Raw genomic sequence first — 24060 nt, forward strand, 5'->3', positions numbered from 1 at the left:
CATGGAGCTGCTCGGGATTTGAACCAAACAAAAGGCAGGGGGCTGGGAGTTACCTTAAGAAACCCCTCAACCATGGGTTGAGGAAGGGGAGGGCAGGAAGTGTCTAGCCATGCCATCTTTGAGTAGGAAGCCATGGCTGGATTGGATCCAAGTCAGTTCTGATGACACATGGGAATGGCTCTTGCAAATGATATCTGAACTGGGTCTGTGGGGCAGAGTGAATTGTGGCAGTGGTGGGTGAGCAAGGGCTTCACTGCTGCAGTTCTTTCATTATATTCAGTGTGCTGCTGGCTGGGAGCCACTCAACCTGTGTCTCTTTGAAGGTGTTTCAGGAGCATGGTTTCCTGGGTCCATTGGGGTGTTTGATGATGCATTTTGGGGGCTTTCCAGGGGTAAAGCCTTCAGGCCCTGGATAGTCAGCTTGTCCACAGGGGTATCTTGTTGTAGTTGGCTGGGTCTGCAAAGGTGAGGGGAAATAGGCCTTGCTTCTTCAAGTTGATTTCTTGGGTTCTGGTGAAGCTCTTGGTGATGATAGCCCAGCCCCAAGGTGCTAGGATCCAGCACTGCTTATCTCAATTCATGCCCTGGTTATATAGTTCTCATCTCTGATCACTACCCATCTGATGCCATGTTCTTGTAGTAGCAGGCAGTGCTGGGGACAGGAACAAAGTCCTGGGTGACTTTGCACATGGAGTTGGCCTTTTTGTTTACCATGTTAATGGCATCAATGAGCAGGTTGTTGGAAATATTGTCCAGGTATTCACAGAACTTGAGCTTGTGGCCTGTGGCTTGAGCCTGGGGCCTGGGGCTGGTCAGTGGTATGCTTCCCTTTGAACTTGATGAGGCTCTGTAAGTCCTTCAGGTCTTTGCCATTCCACTTCTCAAAGTATTCCAGGAGCTGCAGGGCTTCCTGGTGGAGCTCACATCCACTTGCTGCTCATGGCTGCCCTTTGATATCCTACCCAGGGTCAAGCTCACTTGGAAAAGCTCATCTGGACCTATAGCTTGAACTTGTTGCCATCCTTGTCTATCAGTAAGTCAGTCTCTGGGTTATACTTGAGGATGCCAGCAATGAACAGGGCTTTGGCACTCTCTGGGGTTGTGAAAAAGTCATGCGTCTTGGGGTTCACATTGTTGTGGTCCATGGAGTTCCTATTGTAGGAGGTGATGATTGTATTTTTCTCCCCCTTCTCGATGCCCTTTTGGTCCTACTGGCCAATGCAGGGGCCACAAGCATTGGCTAGGATGATGCTGCCCATGTCCTGCAGGATCTGTGGTTAGCCATCCTGCTCAATGTTGGCATGAATCTGCTCAGAGCCTGAAATGATGATATTCTAGTTTTCTAGCTGCTGGAATGCAATATACCAGAAACGGAATGGCTTTTAAAAAGGAAATTTAAGAAGTTGCTGGTTAATAGTTCTAAGGCTGAGAAAATGTTCCAATTAAAGCAAGTCTATAAAAATGTCCAAATTAAGGCACCAACAAGAGGTTACCTTCACTCAAGAAAGGCCAATGAAGTTTAGGGCTTCTTTCTCAACTGGAAAGGCATGTGGCAAACATGGCAAGGTCTGCTATCTTTCTCTCTAGGCTTCTTGTTTCATGGAACAGTCCTGGGGATGTATTCCTTCTTCCTCTCCAAAGGTCTCTGGCTATGTGGGCTCTGGTAGTTCTTGTGGTTAACTAGTGGTTTTCCAAAGCTTCCTCTTTTAAAGGATTCCAGTAAACTAGTCAAGACCCACCTGGAATGGGTGGAGTCACACCTCCCTCTAATGAGAGGTGGAATCGCAAATGGGTGAGTCACATCTCCATGTAGATAACCTAATCAAGTTTCCAACTTATATTATTGAATAGGGATTAAAAGAAAAGTTTGCTCCCACAAGATTGATTAGGATTAAAACATGGCTTTTCTAGGGCACATATCCTTTCAAATCAGTACAGATGGTAAACTGGGATTTGCATTGAGTACACAGGCCACAACCTGCTTGGCCACAGGTGCTGAGTGCCTCATGTCCTCATAGCTTAAGTTGGTGTTTCAGGTACATAGCTGTCTTGAGTGTAAGCACTAGCAGTTTATTTGGAAAAATATACTTGCACTGCAAGATCAGATAGGTAAGAAAGTGGGTACTGAAAGTGGCTCTCAGAAGTAGACAGGCTGGGACTTGATCACTTAACAGCCAGATGGCAACAAAGATCCCATTGTTGGCTGTAGTAGCATCACAGTAAGTCTCACCTATGGTGGACTGGGATGAGGCACATGTACTAACTCTAGAACTTGACTAGTATGTATAAAAAGTTAGCTAGATTTTGTTAACTGTTCTAGAATCCTTCATAAAGAGAACAACAGGCTCAGATCAGGCAATTATTGGCTATGGACACCAGGCATTTAAACAAATGCTCCTTTCTGGGACCTGGGATAAGTGCTTTTGGGTGGATGTGCTTGAAAACTTGAATCCACAGACTTTCCTAAAACTTCTGGGGGTGGTAAAAGGAAGCCCCTTTCCCCTTGCTAGAGAAGAATGTAATATTCCTTGGAGATTGTGAAAGACCTCTTCTGAGGAAGATGCATATTGCGAGATAATGCTTGATGTCCTCCTCAAGATTCACCTCCACCTTTTGCTTCCAAACCAGTAACTACAGACAGGTCTTTGCATAGAACAAACAGGAAAATACAATACTTGCTACAGGCAGAAACAATTTATTCATTAAAAGAGTTGCAGAATCTGTACTGATAGGAACCAAGCAAAATGTATGAAAGTGAATCTTGACATGGAACTAGGGGCAAAATATAAAACTAGATAGGGGAGAGTTTATGGATTTAATGTCATTGAAAGTACACCTAGAGCTTTTATTAAATTATGTCAGAATGCTAATGGGATGACTCCTTTAAGCTTGGATACAATGTTGGTCTATAATAAATGAGGGAGAGATTTAGGAATTCCCTGAGGGAGGGAATAGAAGGCTCAATGTGGTGGGCACATTGTAAGGAATTGGTGAGACCTGGGAAAGGAAAGACCCTGGGAGAAAAATAGTCTCTCCCATTTTACATCTGCTAAGGTGTAAGGAATGCGCTGAGTGAGGGGCAGCACCTTTGAGAACCTCAGTGGTGGCTGTTCTCTAAATTGGGGTTGTCCAAGTCAGAGATTATGTCTGTTTGGGTCCTTCCCAAAGCAGACACAGATGATATTAGAAGTTGTATTGAAAGTTTCTTTAGATGGGTAGTCAGGTGCAGGAGGGACAAGTGACACCAGAGATGTATGAAAGAAAAGTTTACTAGTACTCACAGGCTCATGGACAAAGAGGAGAGGAAGGCCTTGCAGGGTCACATGGGAAATGCAGCTTGATGTAGGTTTAACCAAGTAAGCAGGGAACAAGAGGTGCACAGAGGACCTGGGACTCTGCCTTCATAGTGTTATAGGGGTGGCTGTAGCAGTTAGTGAAGCAAGAGCAGGGATTGGGAGTTTGTATTTGAGTTTTGTGAGGGCAAAAACGTAGGCAGGATGTGGGGAGGAGAAGGCAGGATGTTTATCTTGTATTGGCTGTTTATCTTGTATCAGCAGGTGTCAGGGTGGTCACCAAGGGACCTAAAGATAGGGGGATGCTGAGGCATCATGACAGTGCAAAGCCCCTTATGTTATTACCAATCTTGGAGGTGTTGAGGCAACATCATGGTGTAAAAAAGCCCCTATATTATTTTAATTCACTACAGAAGTGCAAATGATTTCTTGGGAGAGGGGCATGCCTGAAAAAGGGTTAAGGGGAGAAGGGAGTAGAGGCAGCAAAGAGAGGTCTGTGAAGAGAGGAGGAAGAGGAGGAGGATTGGGTAGGAACAGCCTCAGACTGCAGTGCAGCTCTGAGAAAATCTTGGTCAGGCCTATGTGCAGCGCCAAAGCCAAGATTGGTCATTAAAGGATTTCCGTGATGGACCTCTGCCATGCTTAGTGTTTGGTTTGGAGAAGCTTGAGGAGTATGTGGCCTTGGACTGAATGCTGTGGTGGATCTCAAAATTGAGGCAGCTGGAGGCTGTTAAATGACTACATTGCTCACAGCAATTTCTCTGGCAAAGGGAGATCTGAGGGGTACAATCCCTAGCTCCACTTTCAGTGCTTCGAGCTACATGGAACTGGGCTCCATGGTGTTAATGTCATGATGATGGGGTTCCAAAATAGCAGAGGTCAGGTGGTGGCACTTAACCTCAGTGGCAAGGGGGACATAATTATCATGAGAAGCAGAAAGACCCGTGGCATCTGGGTGTTAAGACCTGCAGGGATCTGTGGCAATGTCTAATTGACTATGGCCTTCCTTGGGATAAACTAGATGGAAGACTACAGTAGTACTTGACTTGTAGAACCAGAAAAAAAAAATTAAGAGCTATGAAGGAAAATATTGATACTAGCTTCTATATTAGAAAATTGAAATCTCTTATCCTGTCTGGAGATCCAAATCAGTTGCCATACCCAGAGCCCGTTAATTGAAGGGGAGGTTGTGTCTCCTCAACGAAAGAAACTTCAGTGTCACTGCAAGTAAATATAATAAATAGTGCCCTGAACCTACCTCAAGGGGAACTGCAGCTATTTACCAGAGGAACTGTACATTGCAGAAAGAGGAAGATCCAGGACATTTGAATGCTGTCGGATACAGGGTCTAATGTTTCCTAACATCAGGGGTTCTGAAAATACCCTCATGGCTCTGGCTAGAGAGGAGACATGGTATCAAAGTGATAAATGGGGTCCTGGGCCAGATCTATCTTATAATATGTCTACAGAACTAACCTGTGAACATTTCCCCAGGGCCTTTGTGTATAATTTGGATTGATATTCCTAGCAGCTGGAAGAATGTTTACATTGTTTTCCTGATCTCTGGGGGAAGAACCGTTAAGGTTGGAAGGGGCAATTGGTTAAGTTCACCTACTTGGCTTCTTCTGTTCTGAGATTTTATCCTTCCTGAAACTTTTTTCTCTAATCAAAATAGTAAGAAGCAATATTGCATCCTGATGAAGTTTCAGAAATTAATGCCATCTTCAAAGATTTAAAGGATGCAGCTGTGAAGTTTCTTATTGTAACCTAATTCATTTCACTTGTATCATCCCTGACAAAAATCAGAGAGAAGGTAGGTGATGACAGACATCTGTAAAGTTAGTCAAATTGTAGCCTCCAAATCATTATCTTTATTAGAACATATTATAGCCTTTGGTACTTGGTATGTGGCTGTTGATCAGGCAAATGTGTTCCTTTCCTATCTGGAAAGAGGATCAAAGCAGAAAACATTCATGAAATGACAGCAATATATGTTCATTTTTCCAGGGCTATGTTAACTCTTCTGTTTTCTGTCACAGTATAGGAGGAAGGCTCCTTATTGGTCTTGATAGTCCATAGAACATCATAATGGTCCTTATATGATGATATCAAGTTTACTGGGCTGGTGAATAGGAAGTGAAAAGTACTCTGATTATTCTGGGAAGGCTCTTGAATGCCATAGTCTGAAAGAGAAATCCTACAGATTTAGGGACCCGCCACACCCTTTAACTTTTTAGGAACTCAGTGGTCTGGGCTATGGCAAGGTATCGTTTCTAAGGTAGTAGAAAAATTATTGTACCTTGAACTTCCTACCTCTACAAATGGGCACAGCATCAATAGCCCTCTTTAGATTTTAGAGGCAACACGTATTATACTTGGGAATACTTCTCTGACCTATTTATTAGGTCACTCACAGAAGACTCTTGTGATTGGAGCTTGGGGGCAAGAGAGGACTCAGAAGCAATTCCAAGCTGTAGTGTAAGCTACCTTACTGCTCAGGCCACAAGACCAGGTATATCGAATGAACTTTGTCAAGTTCCAATAATATATTTATAGTGCAGACCTCTGGAAATAGCAAGACTATACCTCCTACATCACAGAAATACCCACCATTTGAAAACAAATTCTAGAATGTTACTGTCATAGAAACTGAGCGCCTAATAATGGGGGTATTATTATTATCAAATAATTATGAGGCTACAACTGCTTATGATGAAATTTGCAATGAATTAGTTCCTTTAAGTGATAATGTTGGGAAGGTACAGTCATAATTTTGTAGGATAAAAAGTACATTTGGGAGTAGGTCAGAGCACATCCATGTTACAGGGACAGGTGGGATGACATGTTGATTCTCATATCACCTACCTTTCTTATATCTATACCTCTCTCTAAGCTCACACCTATGACTTTTTGAGGAGTTCACAATGACTAACTGGGAGAGGATGAAAAAGTTCAGCCTGGTTTATGGATGGGTTGGCTCAATTTCTTGGTGATATTGGAAAATGGACTACTGCTGCACTATAGCCACACCTGGGGTATGTCCTAAAGGACAGTAATGAGGTGAGATCTTTCCAGTGGGTAGAGCTTTGAACAATATACTTTCATCAATTTTGTATGGCAGAAGTGGTCTGGGCATTGGTAAATTATTTGACTGGTTGGTCATGGACAGGGAAGGAATAAGATAGAAAGATTTAAGTAAAAGAGGTGTGGAGAGGAGGAAGGTTATGGACCGATGGGGGTGAGCACAAAAATCTTGTCTGCTAGGTAATATGCATGGCAGAGGAGGCACTCAACAACAAGGTGGACAGGATGATGTTCCATTTGATGCCAGCTTCTGTAGGTGCTTATGCAGTGGGTCCATTAATGAAGTTGCCATTTGTTTTAGTTATCCATTGCAATGTCCAAACCTCATAAAATTTTAGGGCTTGAAACAACAATTCTTTTTTTTTTTTTTTTACCCTGGTTGGGCTGGGGTGATTGGCTCCTTCCCTGGCCTCTCTACTTGGCTAGTAGGGCTTCCTCTAGCTTGGTGTTCTCAGGTTAATCAGATTTTTTACATAGTGATTGGTTTCTAAGAGGAAGATTCCAATCACATGAAAACAGAAGCACCCAGGCTTCCTACTGCTAACAAGTCATCCCAAAACTTAGTAGCTCAAAACAAAAATGATTTGTTATTTCTCATTGTGTTAGGGTACTCTAGAGAAACAGAACCAACAAGAGAGATCTATAAATATGAGATTTATAAAGGTGTCTCATGCAACTGTGGAATGGAAGAGCCCAAAATCCATAGGGCAGCTGTGAAGCTCGTGGCTCTGGTGAAGGGTCTGGGTGAACTCCACAGGAGAGGATCACTGGCTGAAGAAGCAGTGAAAGAGTCTCTCTTCTTCCTTAAGAACCTTCAGTGGATTGGATTATCTCATTGTGGGAGACATGCCTTAGTTGATCACAGATGTAATCAACCACAGATGCAATCAACTGACTGATGATTTAATACACCAGCATTCCAGTTTATCAACTAACCATGAAATATCCTTGCAGCAATGGTCAGGCCAGTACTTGTCTGACTACACAACTGGGCATAACCATTTGGCCAAGTTGACACCAGAACCTAACCATTACACTCATCATCTTATGGGCTGGAAATTTGGGCGTGGCTGGAATAGGCGTTTTTTCTGTTCCATATGTCAGTCACTCATTAGCTGCATTCCCAGCTTTGGCTGGTCTGGTCTGGTAGGTCCAAGAAGTCTTTACTCATAAATCTGCCACTGAGCTGCTCCTCTGCGAGGTCTCTTTCTTTGTATTCTAGTTTGCTAGCTGCCGGAATGCAATATACAGAAATGGAATGGCTTTTAAAAGGGGAATTTAGTAGGTTGCAAGTTTAGAGTTCTAAGGCCATGAAAATTTGTCCCAATTAAAGCAAGTCTATAAAAATGTCCAAAGTAAGGCACCAACAAGAGGTTACCTTTACTTAAGAAAGGCCAATGATTTTAGGGTTTCTGTATCAACTGGAAAGGCACATGGCAAACATGGTGATGTCTTCTGGCTTTCTCTCCAGGCTTCTTGTTTCGTGGAGCTTTCCTTGGGGTGTATTCCTTCTTCCTCTCCAAAGGTCTCTAGCTGCATGAGCTTTCTGCTTTGTGGTTCTCTTGTGACTCAAAAGGGACTCTTTCCAAAGTACTTCCTCTTTTAAAGGATTTCAATAACCTAATCAAGACCCACCTAGAATGAGTGTAGTTATATCTCCCTCTAATCTAAGTTAATACTCACAATTGGGTGAGTCACCTCTCTGGAGATTATCTAATCAGCTGTCTAGCCTACATTCTGCTCCCAAAGATTGGATCAGGGTTAAAACATGGCTTTTCTAGGGTACATAATCCTTTCAAACCAGCACAATGTGTTACTTTACTATTCAGTTATTTAGCCAAAGCTTCTGTATAGCATGGTGGCTGCCTTCCCTTGAATGAGGGTTTGAGGAGGACAAACTCCAGGTACAAGTATTTCTTATACCTTCCTTGATAAAATTGCTAATGTCTCATTGGCCAAAGCAAGTTACAAAGCCAAACCATAGTCAATACTATACAATGGTATGAATTCTGGGAGATGTGGTTCCTTGTGATCATCAATGTAATTAGTGGCAGGAATAGTGGTTATGCCTGGGCCCAACAGTATGTGTTACTTCTCCTCAAAGTTGTTGCTGAATGCTTGACCCGAATTCTTATGGCATCATTTCTCAGTGAAACCAGCCAGCACTTGGCAGTCAGTTGATTATATCAGAATCCTTTTATTCTGTAGAACACAGCAATTCATATTCAATAGAATTGATACCCACTTTGAATATGGGTTTTATTCTCTGTGCATAGAACTTCTTACCTTACTTACCATACCTGATTTATTTGCATGGGTCCTTTGTAACATTGCCTTGGACTAAGGGACCCATTTTTTGGGGCAAAGGATGTGTGATGAGGATTCATGTCCACAGAATCCATGAACACTACAATATACCACATCACTTGGAAAAATGGCCTGATAAAATGTTGGAATGGCCTACTAAAGGCTCAGCTAAGGTAAGAGCTTGAGGACAAAAACCTGTAGGCTTGGATCCCTGTCCCATAATTCTTTTATTTCTTCAGGGTCTGTGGTAACAACCCCTTCTCATTTCTGATTTTATTTGTTTGCATCCTCTTTCTTTTTTTCTTTGTCAGTCTTGCTAGTGGCCCATCAATTTTATTGATTTTCTGAAAGAACCAACTTCGGTTTTATTGATTCTTTCTACTGTTCTTTTGTTCTCCCATTCATTTATCTCTGCTTTAATCTTTGTTATTTCTCTTCTTCTATTTGCTTTTTAGTTTGCTGTTCTTTCTCAAGTTCTTCCAGGTGTGCTAATAAGTCCTTGATTTTTGTTCTTTCTTGTTTTTTTTTTTTTTTTTTAACATGGGCATTCACTGGAATTGAACCCAGGTCTCTGGCATGGCAGGTGAGAACTCTGCTTGCTGAGCCACCATGGCCTGCCCTCTTTCTTGTTTTTTAATATAGGCATTTAGGGCAATAAATTTCTCTCCCAATACAGCCTTTGCTGCATCCCATAAGTTCTGATAAGGTATATTCTCATTTTTCATTCATCTCCAGATAGCTATTGTCTTCTCTAGCAATTTCTTCTTTGACCCACTGTTTGTTTACGAGTATGTTATTTAATCTCCATATAGTTGTGAATGTTCTCGTTTTTTGGTGGTTATTGAGATCCAGCTTCATTCCATTGTGATCAGAGAAAGTGCTTTGAATAATTTCAATATTTTAAAATTTATAAAGACCTGTTTTGTGTCCCAGCATATGATCTATCCTGGAAAATGTTCCACGAGCACTGGAGAAGAATGTATAACCTTGTGCTTTGGGGTGCAATGACCTATATATGTCTGTTAGGTCTAATTAATTTATCAAGTTATTTAACTTCTCTATTTTCTTGTTGATCTTCTGTCTGGTTGTTCTATCTATAAAGGAGAGTGGTGTATTGAGGTCTCCTACTATTATTGTTGAAATATCTGTCGCTCCCTTCAGTTTTGCCAATGTCTGTCTCATGTACTTTGGAGATCCTTGATTGGGAACATAAACATTTATGATTGTTATATCTTCTTGGTAAATTGACCCTTTCTTTAATTAGTATATTGTGTCCTTTGTCTTTTATGATGCCTTTACATTTAAAGTCTATTTTATCAAATATTAGTATGACTACTTCTGCTTTCTTTTGGTTACAACTTGCGTGGAAAATCTTTTTCCATCCTTTCACTTAATCTTTTTGTATCCTTGTGTCTAAGTTGAGTCTCTTGCAAGCAGCATATAGCTGGATTAAATTCCTTAATCCATTCTGCCAATCTTTATCTGTTAACATTCAAATTTATTACTGAAAAGGCATTTCTTGATTCCACCATCTTGTCATTTTTATTTATTTCTCAGATCTATATATTCTTTTCCCTCTTTCTCTTTGTATAAATTACCCTTAGTGGTATGCTTCAATTCTGTGCCTTCCTCCAGACCTCCCTCTCCTGTCTTATTTTTCAGCTGGCAGAATTCCTTTTAGTATTTCTTGTAGGGCCGGTTTTATGTTGACAAATTCTTTTAGCACTTCTTTGTCTGTGAAAACTTTAATCTCTCCCTTAGTTTTGAAGGACAATTTGGCTGGGTACAGAATTCTTGGCTGGAAGTCTTTCTCTTTCAGGATCTTGAATATATCATACCACTGCCTTCTCTCCTCCAGGGTGCTAGTTGAGTAGTCTGAACTCAGTCTTATTTGGTTTCCCTTGTATGTAGTAGATTGTTTTTCTCATGCTGCTTTCAGGATTTTCTGTTTCTCTTCAACTTTTGACAGACTGATTAATATATGCCTTGGAGAAGGCCTATTTGGATTTATTCTGTTTGAAATTCATTGGGCTTCTTTGACTTGTATATTTATATCCTTTATGAGGGTTGGGAAGTTTTCCCCCATTATTTCCTCAACTACTATTCCTATCCCTTTACTCCTCTTCTCCTTCTGGGACACCAGTCATTCTTATATTTGTGTGCTTTGTTTTGTCTATCATTTCCTTGAGTTCCCATTCAATTTGTTCCATCTTTTTGCCATTTACTGTTTTGAGTCTTCAAAGTTAATTATCCTGTCCTCTATAACTCATATTCTTTCTTCTGTCTCTTCAAATCTGGTGTTCTGTGTCTCTAGTGTGTTTTTTATTTGGTCAATAGAGTCTTTAATCTCTGTGATGTCTGCTACTTTTCTATTTATTCTTTCAAATTGCTCTTTATGCTCTTCTACTGTCTTCTTGATCTTCTTTATGGCATTTTCTGTCTCATTTATTTTATTAAGTAGAGTTGTATGAACATCTTTGATTAGTTGTTCCAACATCTGTGTCTCCTCTGGTGTTTTAATGTGGTCATTAGGCAGGGCTATATCTGTCTGCATTGTGATATGCTTAGTGATCTTCTGCTGTCTTCATGGTATGTAAATATCTTGGTTGATTTACTTTGGGAATTGATTTCTTTTAGTAGTCTAAGGCCTTGTGTTTGCAGGATGGTTGTACATCAGGGAGCAGGGCATGGGGTGGGGCACTCAGTGCAGTGATATGTTTCAGGGTAGATATAGACACAGGTTGGGGAAGTTACACTGATGCTTGTGAATGTGGGTGCCCAGCAGTCAGGGAGAATGTAGCTGCGTGGGTGCACCAGTCTGGGTGCATAACCCTGTGTGTTAGTTAGATTCAGTTGTCAACTTGGCCAGGTGAGTATACCTAGTCTTGGTGCTGTGGATGTAAGCCAACGGTACGTGAACCTCATGTGTTGCTAATTACATCTGCAGTCAGCTAGGAAACGTGTCTGATGCAATGAGTGACGTTTGACTTAATTGGCTGATGCTTAAATGAGAAAGTGCAACGTAGTACAGCCTAAGCAGCTTGGCATTCCTCATCTCAGCACTTGCAGCTCAGCCCAGACCTTTGGAGATGCAGAAAGAAGTCACCCCAGGGAAAGTTGTTGGAACCCAGGGGCCTGGAGAGAAGACCAGCAGAGACCATCCTGTGCCTTCCACGTAAGAAAAAGCCTCAGTGGGAAGTTAACTGCCTTTCCTCTGAAGAACTAACAAAATAAATCCCCTTTTATTAAAATCAATCCGTCTCTGGTGTGTTGCATTCCGGCAGCTAGCAAACTAGAACACCCTGGTGTGCACTGGTCTAAGGCATGGGACCCTTTGTGCACATGCGAAATGCTGTGGCAGAGGTTGGCATTATACCTTCATGGATTGGGGGCAGATGTGACCTGGTTGTGCAGGTTGGCACTTTCTCAGAGCTGGGATGTGAGGCTGAGGGCTCTGCACATGCACGGTTCTAGGACTGCTGTAAAGTGCAGTTCCCAGAGCTGAATGACATGATTGGGGGTCCATGCACATATGTGGGCCTGGGAGTGCCATAAATGGATGCACAGAACTCGGGGGGTGGGTGGGGTGAGGCTGTGCTACACTATGGGTGGGGGGCAGGGGTAGCTTGGGTATGGAGGCTAGTGTCTGCAGCCTTTATGCATGGGCAACAGCCTGCAGGGAATAGGGAGGGGGAAGTAGTGCTTGAGAGGGGTGCAGGAGAGGTGGTGAGCTGCCCTTGGAGTGGGGGTGGGGGGAAGGTACATGCACTGGGGGCTGGTGGGGTGGGGGTGCCTGGAGCACAAGGAATGAGAGTGGGTGACGGGTGCGTGGGGTGTGGGGTGAGTCGCTGGTCACGGGGCTATGCTAGTAAGGGTAGTGCACCCAAGAAAGGCGGCCTGGCTTACTTCCTAGTCCTGGGCTCCCATCTGTGCACTCCCATGGGCTCCGTGGTTCTGTGCCTCTGTGCCAGGCTCTAGCTTTCTGCCTCTCAGTTCCTTGGCCTCTGAAACCCATGCTGCCCCATGTGGTGCAGAAGACTCTCCCAGGTCAGCCACACTTCTGAATCGCTGCCTCAGTCGTCCTCCTGTCCCTTCTCTAACTTCTCCGTGGAGCAGGGCTAATCTTGAGTACTGTTTTTGACCATCTTCCTAGAAGTCCCCTCCCTGTCCCCTAATTCTTGGGTACACTCTATCAGGTTGTTCAATGGATCCCCTGCAGGTCCAGATCCTAGTTACCTACATCTGTTTCTTCCTTCGCTTTCTCAATTTTTTCTTCTGTTTCCTGGAGCCACCTTTCAAATAAGCTACCTGCCAAAGTCTGTGTTTTAGGCTATATTTTCCTGAAATCCATACCAAGTCACTTCTCAGAGTATACCACATTTTGCTATTATAAAATAATAAGGAAATGAACATCTGTAGCATACAATTTTGTTCTTTAGCTTATTTTTTTAGTAGAGTCCTAGAATTGGAATAGTTGGGTCAAAATATATAGGCCACTTTTAAGACTCTTGCCAAACTGCCCATTGAAAACAATGTACTAATTTGAATTATTTCCAGAAAAATCTGATATTATTCTATCTCACTTTTCTGGTCAGATTTCTTTCCTGGAAGCTGCAAGAAAAAAGTTCATGAACTTAATGGCATGCTTCAAAAGTCATAAAATAGGAGTGACTTAAAATGTTGGTTTTTATGCCATGTTTTGATAGTAAAGACCACTTTCCCATCTGTTCTAGTTTGCTAGCTGCCAGAATGCGATATACCAGAAACAAAACAAATATTTAAAAGAAGAATTTATCAAGTTGCAAGTTTACAGTTCTAAGGCTGTGAAAATGTCTCAATTAAATTATGTCTATAAAAATGTCCAAATTAAGGCATCAACAAGAGGATATCTTCACTCAAGAAAGGCTGATGATGCAAATGTTCTAAGAAATGATGAATATGCAACTAAGTGATGATATTGTGAATTACTGATTATGTATGTTGTTTTATTTTGTTTCTTTATTTTTTTAATTAATAAATAAAAAAAAGAAAAAAGAAAGGCTGATGAAGTTCAGGATTTCTCTCTTCACTGGAAAGGCCCATGGCAAACATGGTGATGTCTTCTAGCTTTTGGTCCAGGTTTCTTGTTTCATGAAGCTCCCCCAGGGACATTTATCTTCTTCATCTCCAAAGGTCTCTGGCCACGTGGGCTCTCATGGGTCTCGTGGCTCTCTCTGGCTTTCTTCAAAATGTTTCCTCTTTTAAAGGATTCCAGCAAACTATCAAGACCCACCTGGAATGAGTGGAGTAACATCTCCCTCTAATTAAAGGTTAATACCCCAAATTGGGTGAGTTACATCAAATCAAATTTCCAACCTAAAGTACTGAATGGGGATTAAAAGAAACAGCTGCTTCTACAAGATGGCTCAGGATTAAAACATGACTTTCTAGGGTATGTAATCCTTGCAAACTGGCACACCAACTTTGACAGTATACAACCAGAAACAGTTAAATACACTTACCTCCCAGAAAGGGAAATTGTGGATAAAGCATGTTAATTTATAACAAAGTCCTAGGGCTCGAAGCTTTTTCTGAAAAATTATTTCAGTAAAATTGCCTCAGGTTTTAGAGGGGAAAATGAGAGTTTCTTCTCATGTAAGGGCTTAAAAATGTCAGTTAAAACTGGGAACAAAACGTCAGCTGAAACTTTTGTCTTTTGATGAGGGTGGGGTTTGTGAACACATACATATAGATAGCAAAAATGATGAGATAAAATCAGAAAATTTGAACATATATATTAGATATTCTAACAATTCTATCCCACCCCACCCCCACCCCTGATGACCAGACCTTCTTTCCAGAGCTTCTGTCTTGCTGCGCCTGTATGGACTGGTTGCTCTCAGCCTGTGTATGCTCAGCTGCCAAACAGGACTTTTCTTCAGTTATTCTGGGAAGTCCCTTTGCATTTCTCCTGAGTTGGATTCCCTGTTTCCTGGATCTCATGTGTTCTCTTTCTTGGCTAACTCCCTTGTTTTACTACCTTTTCTTTTATGCATTCATAGAAGCCATTTATCTTATTTATTCCGCTGGTGGTGAATATTTGGCAACCTTCTCGAGCATGGAAAGCAAACCTCTCTCCTCCTCTTTTGTAGGAACGGGAGATCTGAAAACTGTTTCTCGAGAAAGCACTTCCTGCCCTTGAGGAAAAGGAACAGTTTTGGAATCCAGGTTTAACAGATGATCATGACTCTAAGTATTAGCCATTAATAGCTACTGTCTTAGAAAAAAAATTAGACCTTTTCTATGCTGGGGATGGGAGAAGTTGGGAATATGGGTTAAATTGGGAGAGGCTTAGAAGGGAGAAGTGTATATGGGTGTGTGGAGCCAAACACAATGGCTTTGGGTTAGGAGAGAGTTTCACTTCCAGGGACGTTCCCAGGTCAGGATTTTGATGGCCCAGAGCCATGTTGGATTAAAGATCTTATTAGTTGATGGTCCTGTTCTTCATTGGGGAATTCATATCACTGGTCTCAGTTTCCTGACAGTAAACCACATAGCCACTGTGGGTATGGAAATGACACTCAGCCTCTGCTGAGTCTTCCCTTCTTTACTCTATAGCAAACAGAAAAAGCTACTCTCTTATTTGTACCCTACCTCTGCCTTCAAGAGAGCTGTGAGGCCAAATGGATTCTTGCTTACCTAGTGAGGAGGTCTGTAAGTTGAACTGAGCATGTGCTATATATGCAGAGTAGTGTAAAAATTTATCATTCCAGAGTGAGTGTGCAAAACATTTAGCTTCTTTATTTCATAACCAATCTTTTTTTCTAAGGTTCATGATTAGAAGGAATTAAAAGGAATTAGCTTCTTCCCATTTAATAGTTTATTAAACTATTATACGTGGGTGTATATATATTCATATTTAAGCAATTTAAATATCAGAGCTGTTTCTTTTCCAAAGTGTCTCTCTTTCTTCTCTTTATGCCCTAGATGGTGTCTCGGTAAGGGAAACTTATTTACTTTCATAGTTTTGCGGAAGAGATTTCATCCTGTGTTTTCCTGTTAATGCCAATTGAGGTATATACTGGCCTCACTTGACTTCTGTCCTCTGTATCTACTGCTGAAATGTCTATTTGTTTTATGGCCTAGGCTGTTAACCTTGTGGCCTTCAAGTTCATCTTACCCTCCTCTTTAGTGACTACAAGGCAAATTTACTGGCTCATCACTTTTGGCTGTCTTCTATGACCACCTCTTGGAGCAAGTAGAAACTCCTGGATCCTTTCTATACTGTATGAGAACATGTGGGACACTTGAGGAAAGCTTCATACAATCCTCTCTAACAATGTACTCATTTCCGCTTAGCTGAAGACATCCATGTGGGTTTAGGGAAGTAGGTACCATGAAGTCAGTATCCTTCCATGTTCCAAATGATAATGGAAGTCCCCTAATAAACCCACTGCCCAGCAGAGAGTGTGTAATCTTAGTTTGGTAGAAAACTCTTTTTAACACTTTCATGTTTCCTTGCTTGCAATGTTTCTTGTCAAACATATAGCTGAAATTAAAAACAAAACAAAACACCAACAATCTTCTCTCAATGTAATGACATTTGTCTTTTTTTAATTGATTAATTTATATTATAATTACTGCTATATTCGTGATATATTTGTATCCTTAGCTACCATCTTATTTTGTAACTTTTATTTGTCCTCCTTTTTCTGTATTTTCTTTTCCCCCTCTCCTTTTTTGCTTTCTTTTGGATTTATTAAGTTTTATATCCTCATTCTATTTTTTTACTCCACTAAAATTTAAAGATATATAGTCTATTTCTATTCATTTAGAATTGTGTATATTTAATGCACATTGTTTGACATGTGTAAAATTGATCTTACTTAATTTCTGAATAGTACAAAGTCTTTATAATATGTCAACTCTTGTCTCCCCTTCCCAGCAGTATGTGATATTGTTTAGGATTTTAATATCATCTTGATTTTTTTAAACAAACAATTTTGACAATTATATTATTAAAAAATAATTTTATTCAGTCAAAATTTCTTTTATTTACTCATGTATTCACCATTTTCTTTGCTTCCCATAACTATTTGCCTGTTAGACATTTCTTCTGAGATTATATCCTTTCTTTCTGAAGAACATTCTTTAAAGAGCCCATTAGTTGAGAGTTTTTTTGTAATAAATTATTTTCTTCTTCTTCTAAGAATGTCCTAATTTTGCTCATATTCTTGAAAGATAGTTTTGTTAGATAAACAATTCCATGGTGAAAGTTGTTTTCTCTCATACTGTTTTCTGGCTTCTATTATTGCTCTTGAGAAGTTAGCTGTCAGTCTAGTTGTTGGTCTTTCATATATTATTTATCTTTTCTTTTTGTTTAAGATCATCTGTTTGTCTTTACTTCTCTGCAGTTTCATTATGATATGCCTAGCATGGATTTCTTTTTATTTTTTTTCTGCTGGATAGTCACAAGATTTTGTGATTCTGGGGATTTGTCTTTTTCATAAATTCTGAAAAATTCTCAGCTCTTATCTCTTTAAATATTACTTCTACCAATTTCCCTCTCCCCTTTTCTTTTTCAATTTGCGTTGACTTTCTATATGTTAAACTTTCTCACTCTATCCTTCTTATCTCTTAACCTCTCTTTCCCCCCTTTAAAAGATTTTGTCTCTTTGTCCTCCTTTATGAAATATCTCCAAATTTATCTTCTCATTTATTCACCCTCCAGCCTTATGTAAATGTGTCATTTTACCTATTCTTTAAGTTTCTAATTTCTACTTTAAATTACAATATTTTTTATTCATAGATGTTCATTTTGGTTCTTTTCTACATTGGTCTTTATTTGACATTCTCTTGTACTTCATCATATTTTCAGTAGTCACTTTCATTTCTTGAAGCACTCTAAACACTGTTATTTTATATTTTGCCTGCTAATATATTTTTCTTTATTCTTTAGGCATATGATTCTGTAGCTTATGGTATTTGATGTCTTTTACTTCCTGGGTTCCAATGAAGTAAGTGATTTTTTTCTGCTAAATATTTAGGGTCAATAGCACCTTTTCTTATTTTAAACTGCATTTTTAGCCACCTACCCCCTCCTCAAAACTGTGTGAATGCCAGTCAATTGTTGGGAATTTTCTGTGAGGCAATTAACTTTGAACTCCTCATTCTATTTAGAGCCAAGGGGAAGAAAGGCACATACTCTTACCATCTCCATCTGAGGGACAAAGTTTTTCAACTTCTCCCACTAATGTGCTGCTTTATCCCTACTTCTTTGATCTGGCCTTTCACTCTGCTTGACTATCAAGCTTTGCCTCCTTTTGTAGAATCAACTGAGCATTGAAACTGGGTTCTTAGCACTGGGAACTGGCTGATAATTTTGGCTGAAGAACTAGATAACACTTCTAGATTCATACTTTCTTTTTGTTTTCCCCCTTGAGAAATGTTCTTAGTTTGTCCTCAGCTTCATTAAAATGTATTTAAGTATTGTATTCAAGACTTTATGTTGTTGCACTAAACCAAGAGGGTAACTCCACATTCCCAATTTGACATATTGTTAGAAAAGAAATTTCCAGAGAGATCTTTTAAGAACAGAAATAACATCAGGTCGCTCCTCTACTCAAAACCCTCTAATGGTTTCTTTTTTTTTTTTAACTGGAAAAAAGCACCTGTGCTGGTTTGAAAGGATGTATGTACCCTTGAAAAGCCATGTTTTAATCAAAATCCCATTTCTTAAAGACAGAATAATCCCTATTCAATACTGTATGTTATTAGATTATCTCCCTGGAGATGTAACCAAATCAAGAGTGGTTGTTAAACTGGATTAGGGGAGATGTGTCTCCACCCATTTGGGTGGGTCTTGATTGGTTTACTGGAGTCCTATAAAATAGGAAACATTTTGGAGAATGGGCGACTCAGAGAGAACAGAGCAGAACAGCATAGCCACGAGAAGCAGAGTCTACAAGCCAGTGACCTTTGGAGATAAAGATGGAAAATGCCTCCCGGGGTGCTTCATGAAACAGGAAGCCAGGAAAAGAAGCTGGCAGATGATGCCGTGTTCACCATTTGCCCTTCCAGATGACAGAGAAGCTCTGACTGTGTTTGCCGTGTGTCTTTCCACTTGAGAGAAAAACCCTGAACTTCATCGGCCTTCTTGAACCAAGGTATCTTTCCCTGGATGCCTTAGATTGGACATTTCTATACACTTGTTTTAATTGTGACCATTTCTCAGCCTTAGAACTATAAACTAGCAACTTATTAAATTCCCCTTTTAAAAGTCATTCAGTTTCTGGTATGTTGCATTCTGGCAGCTAGCAAGCTAGAACAGCACCATATTTAAGAAATGGTTCACAAACATAAAATGTAATTATGGATACTGCATTTGTGCAATGCAATTTACTTCCTTGACCTAATTGTTATTTGTAGAACACTATATGCCAAAGCTTCAGGCTATATATTATTTTTGGGTGCACATTGAACATTTGCCAATAGGCCATATTCTGGGCTACAAGGAAATTCTGCACAAAATACAAAAGATTGAACCCATATAGAATATAACTTTTTATTTCAGGGATCAGTAGATGGGAGGAACAAAATATTTTAGTGTAATTGTTCATATGTCTATTTTTCCTTCAGTTATATCAGTTTACTTCATGTATTCTGAAGCTCTGTCATTTGATGCATAAACTTTTAGGAGTCTTATTAAAGGTTTCTTATTACATTTATAATAATATGCAAATTCCTCATGCTATCTTCTTGGCAAATGTGATCTCAATCCTACAAGTGTATCTAATCTCATCTCTCCCAAATCCCCAACCGACTCCAGATACTCTAGTCACACTGTTCTTCTTTCTGCTCCTTGGACATAGCAAGAACTTTACTGAGCTGCAACCTACGTACTTGTGAATTCCTCTACCTGAAAAGCTCATCCCCCAATCTCATAGCTTCTTTTCATTATTCAGCTTTTAACTCAAAAATCACCTGCCTGTAGGAGTCTTTTATGAATATCCTATATGAATGGTATTGTCATTCTAGCTATTTTCTATCTTATCATCTTGATTTCATTCATTCAACACACACATATTGAGGACCTACTATGTCCCGTACAGAATTGTTCTAGTCATTGGGGACATTATAATAAACAAGATAGATCAGGTCCTTTCCCTAGTGGAAGGAGGCAGAAATAGACATACTGCTAAATGAGCAAGAAAAATATCCTTTGGTTATATATGCTGTGCAGAGAATTAAAACAGAGTGATAGAGTGACTCAGATTGTGTAGTCGGGAAAGGTCTTTTTGAGGAGGTGACATCAGAATGACAACCTTTTACGTGTTGTACTGTGTAATCAATACCGGTAAAACTTTTATAAGATTGTACGTCATGCAGCATAATCTTAGATGAGAGTTTCCCTGTGTATAACCACAAACTGTTCCCTGGAGTATTGGGACACCCTGGAGGAATAATGAGTGATTCCCAAAATGGTCAGAAGTTACACTATTATTTTGCCTGTGCCAATTTATGGCTCAGCAGAACATTAAGCTTCTGTGGCCCTTCTACTTTTTGACTGAAAGAGACCACGGGATGTTGGACTGAGTCCAAAAGTAGGATGACTGAACCAACTACTTATACCCAGGGAATTTTGCAATTTTGGATTCAATTTTTTTATATTTGCAAATGCTATAGAATCTGAGAAATAGAGGGAAAATGTGGAGGAAGAAGGGAACTCAGCTTACCTTCTGCCTAACCAATACTGAAACCAAGCAAAACACCCACTGGAGGGGAGAGAGTTACAAAACAGTTTACTATTTTATAGACTCTTCATGGACACAACACAGGAAGGGAATACAAGCTTGTCAGACTGCTTCAGGGCTCAATCTTCAACAACCACCCTGACAGATGGATTTGGAAAACTGAGAAAGAACTTTTAATGGGGAACAGCTTTGATATTGGAAATGTTCCTAAAATAAAAGCTTTAAAACATAGCCTTGCAGGCAGTTATGCATCTTTACTTTATTAGAAATTTATATCCCCTGAGAGGTTCTATAAGAAATAAAAAAATAATGAAATGATTTTGATTTATCTCAGGTTTTGATTGTATAATTAATTGCTAAATTGAGGCAACTGAACACCATCCTCATCAAAAATCAAAGGTACATTTTCTATAAGAAATACAGAAATAATGAAATGATTTTGACTTATCTCAGGTTTTGATTGTATAATTAATTATTAAATTGAGGAAATTGAACACCATCCTTATTGTATTAGTTAGGGTTCTCTAGAGAAACAGAATCAACAGGAAACACTCACAAATATAAAATTTATAAAAATGTCTCACGTTAACCATGGAAACGCAGAGTCCAAAATCCACAGGGCAAGCTATGAAGCTGATGATTCTGGTGGAGGGTCTGGACAAACTCCACAGGAGAGGCTCGCCGGCCGAAGCAGGAAGAGAGCCTGTCTCCTCTGAATCCTCCTTAAAAGGCTTCCAGTGATTAGATAAAGCATCACTCATTGCAGAAAACACTCCCCTTGGCTGATTACACATGGAATCAGCTGTGGTTGTAGCTGATGTGATCATGATTTAATTCTGAAATGTCCTCATTGCAACAGACAGGCCAGCACTTGCCCAACCAGACAAACAGGTACCACCACTTGGCCAAGTTGACCATGACACTCATCAAAAATCAAAGATACATTTTCTCTCTCTCTCAATCTCTCTCTCTATATATTCCAATTAGAAGAGCAAGGTGTGGTAATTATAGAATAAACCTGCACAATTTCACTCATACCTGTAGATGGCCTTGAGTGTGGGTAAGACTCTTTTTGACTTCAGCTATTGATCAAGGTGAAGAGTTCTTATAGGTGTACCTGGATGGGTATCATTCCAGGATTCTCTTGTATGTTACCTTTAAAAAATGATACTCTTCTAGGGTGGGCCACAGTGGCTCAGCAGGTAAGAGTGTTTGCCTGCCATGCCTGAGGACCTGGGTTCAATTCCCGGTGCCTACCCATGTTAAAAAAAAAAAATCTTCTATTTTCAAGTAGCCTTGTTTCTTGAAGATGATTGTATAATGACATAGCTTTTACAGTATGACTGTGTGATTGTGAAAACCTTGTGCCTGATGCTCTTTTATCTAGGGTGTGGACAGATGAGTAAAAAATAAACAAATAATAGGGGGAACAAAGGTTAAAATAAATTGGGTAGATGGAAATACTAGTGGTAAATGAGAGGGAGGGGTGAGGGATATGGTACTGTGTTGGTTAGATTCAGTTGTCAACTTGGCCAGGTGAGCATACCTAATCTTGTTGCTGCGGACATAAACCAATGGTACGTGAACCTCATCTGTTGCCAATTACATCTGCAGTCAGCTAGGAGGCGTGTCTGCTGCAATGAGTGATGTTTGACTTAATTGGCTGGTGCTTAAATGAGAGAAAGCAATGTAGCAAAGCTAAGCAGCTCGGCATTCCTCATCTCAGCACTTGCAGCTCAGCCCAGGCCTTTGGAGATGCAGAAAGAAGTCACCCCAGGGAAAGTTGTTGGAACCCAGGGGCCTGGAGAGAAGACCAGCAGAGACCACCCTGTGCCTTCCACGTAAGAAAGAACCTCAGTGGAAAGTTAGCTGCCTTTCCTCTGAAGAACCAACAAAATAAATCTCCTTTTATAAAAGCCAATCCATCTCTGGTGTGATGCATTCTGGCAGCTAGCAAACTAGAACAGGTGATGCAAATGTTAAAAAAAAAAATGAGCATGGTGATGAATATACAACTATGCGATATTGTGAGCCATTGATTGTACACCATGTGTGGAATGTTTGTATGTTGTTTTATCAATAAAAATATTTTTAAAAATGGCACTCTTCTCCCAATTGTAGAAACATACCCCGTTCTTGTCTTTAAGCCTAAAATATAGACAGAGGGACTCAAAAGTAGGAACTCATGGGAAATTATAAAGTGAAGAAACAGAGCCTTGATGGGTAGTCCATGAAGTAGAATCCTCCTTTCCAAGTCTCCTTTTCCTCCTCTTCTGACCTCCCATGGAACCTCAATCCATACATCATCTGTGTCTTTCAGTGGTCTCATTTGTTGTGTCTTTAAAATGCTGAGATCAATTTTCTCTTGAAAAAGTAAAAGTCTTCTTGTTGACCCTGCTCTTTCCTTAGGCTGCCATCCTATTTCTCTAGTACTTTCACTGCAAAGCATCTTGAAAGAGTGGCCTGCTTGCTGCCTGCTTTTCCCCACTCCAGTTGGATAATCTTATTATATTTCTTGTTGAATTCCAGCTTCATAAATGACCTAAACATTCATTTGGCAGCCATTCAGAAGGGGCATGCTCGCTCATAGGCAATTGTAGCTGGTTTCTGATATGAGGAATGTATGGGTACTCAGAAAAGCTAAAAAGCCAAAATCCAGAGAGCCTGAAAGCTTGAAATGGAGTCTCTGAGAGAGATATACATAAGCACCTGTGCCAGTTTGAAAGGATTTATGCACCCTAGAAAAGCCACGACTTAATCCTAATCCAATTTTGTGGAGACACTGTTTCTTTTAATCCCTATTCAATAATGTAGGCTGGAATCTTTTGATTAGATTATCTACATGGAGAGTTGACTCATCCAATTGTGGTTGATGAGAGGGAGCTATGACTCCACCCATTCCACATGGGTTTTGATTAGTTTAGTGGAATCCCTTAAAAGACGAAACATTTTGGAGAGAGTCACTTTTTAGAGCCACAGGAGAGCCACAAGAACCACGAGAGCCCATGCAGCTAGAGACCTTTGGAGTTGAAGAAGGAATATACCCTGGGGGAGCTTCATGAAACAAGAAGCCTGGAGAGAAAGCTAGCAGAAGTCGCCATGTTTACCATGTGTCTTTCCGGTTGAGAGAGAAACCCTGAACTTCATTGGCCTTTCTTGAGTGAAGGTAACCTCTTGTTGGTGCCTTAATTTGGACATTTTTATAGACTTGTTTTAATTTGGACATTTCCATAGCCTTAGCAACTTATTAAATTCCTCTTTCAAGAAGCTATTTCATTTCTGGTATATTGCATTCCAGCAGCTAGCAAAGCAGAATACCACCTAACAGAAAAACCATGCAGTTTCATAGGCAGCTGGGACTGAAGTTGAGGGTGAAGAAGTTTGGGTTGCAAATTAGGAGAGAAACTCCATACATACTAAGATTCCCAGAGATAGAGGAAATAAAAGAAAAGTTTCAAATAAGAGCCCAAATTTGATATGCTGAAGGATCTAACAGTAGTCAGTGTCTGTAATTTAAGTGCCTGTGACTTATATAGCTCTCAGAAGAAACCAGTAAGGGAGTAAGAGAAGCAGGCTAGGGAAGGGGTAAAAAAGGCAAGCAAAAGTGAGAGTTCAGGTGAAGTCACAGGCCCAGCCTGATCTTT

The 24060-nt window shown here is 40.2% G+C and overlaps 1 long non-coding RNA gene and 1 pseudogene across 1 annotated transcript; one reads left to right on the forward strand and one right to left on the reverse strand.

The window, feature by feature from the left end:
* Positions 1-250: 250 nt before the first annotated feature.
* Positions 251-4682, reverse strand: LOC143665992 (aconitate hydratase, mitochondrial pseudogene; annotated as a pseudogene).
* Positions 4683-6053: 1371 nt separating this feature from the next.
* Positions 6054-20647, forward strand: LOC143666061 (uncharacterized). The gene is made up of 3 exons (XR_013167348.1): positions 6054-6353; positions 18744-18829; positions 20479-20647. It is a non-coding gene; the product is annotated as an uncharacterized LOC143666061 (long non-coding RNA).
* The last annotated feature ends 3413 nt before the right edge of the window (positions 20648-24060 follow it).

The sequence above is a fragment of the Tamandua tetradactyla genome, chromosome 22 (assembly GCF_023851605.1).
Source record: "Tamandua tetradactyla isolate mTamTet1 chromosome 22, mTamTet1.pri, whole genome shotgun sequence".
In the NCBI taxonomy this organism is placed as follows: Eukaryota; Metazoa; Chordata; class Mammalia; order Pilosa; family Myrmecophagidae; genus Tamandua; species Tamandua tetradactyla.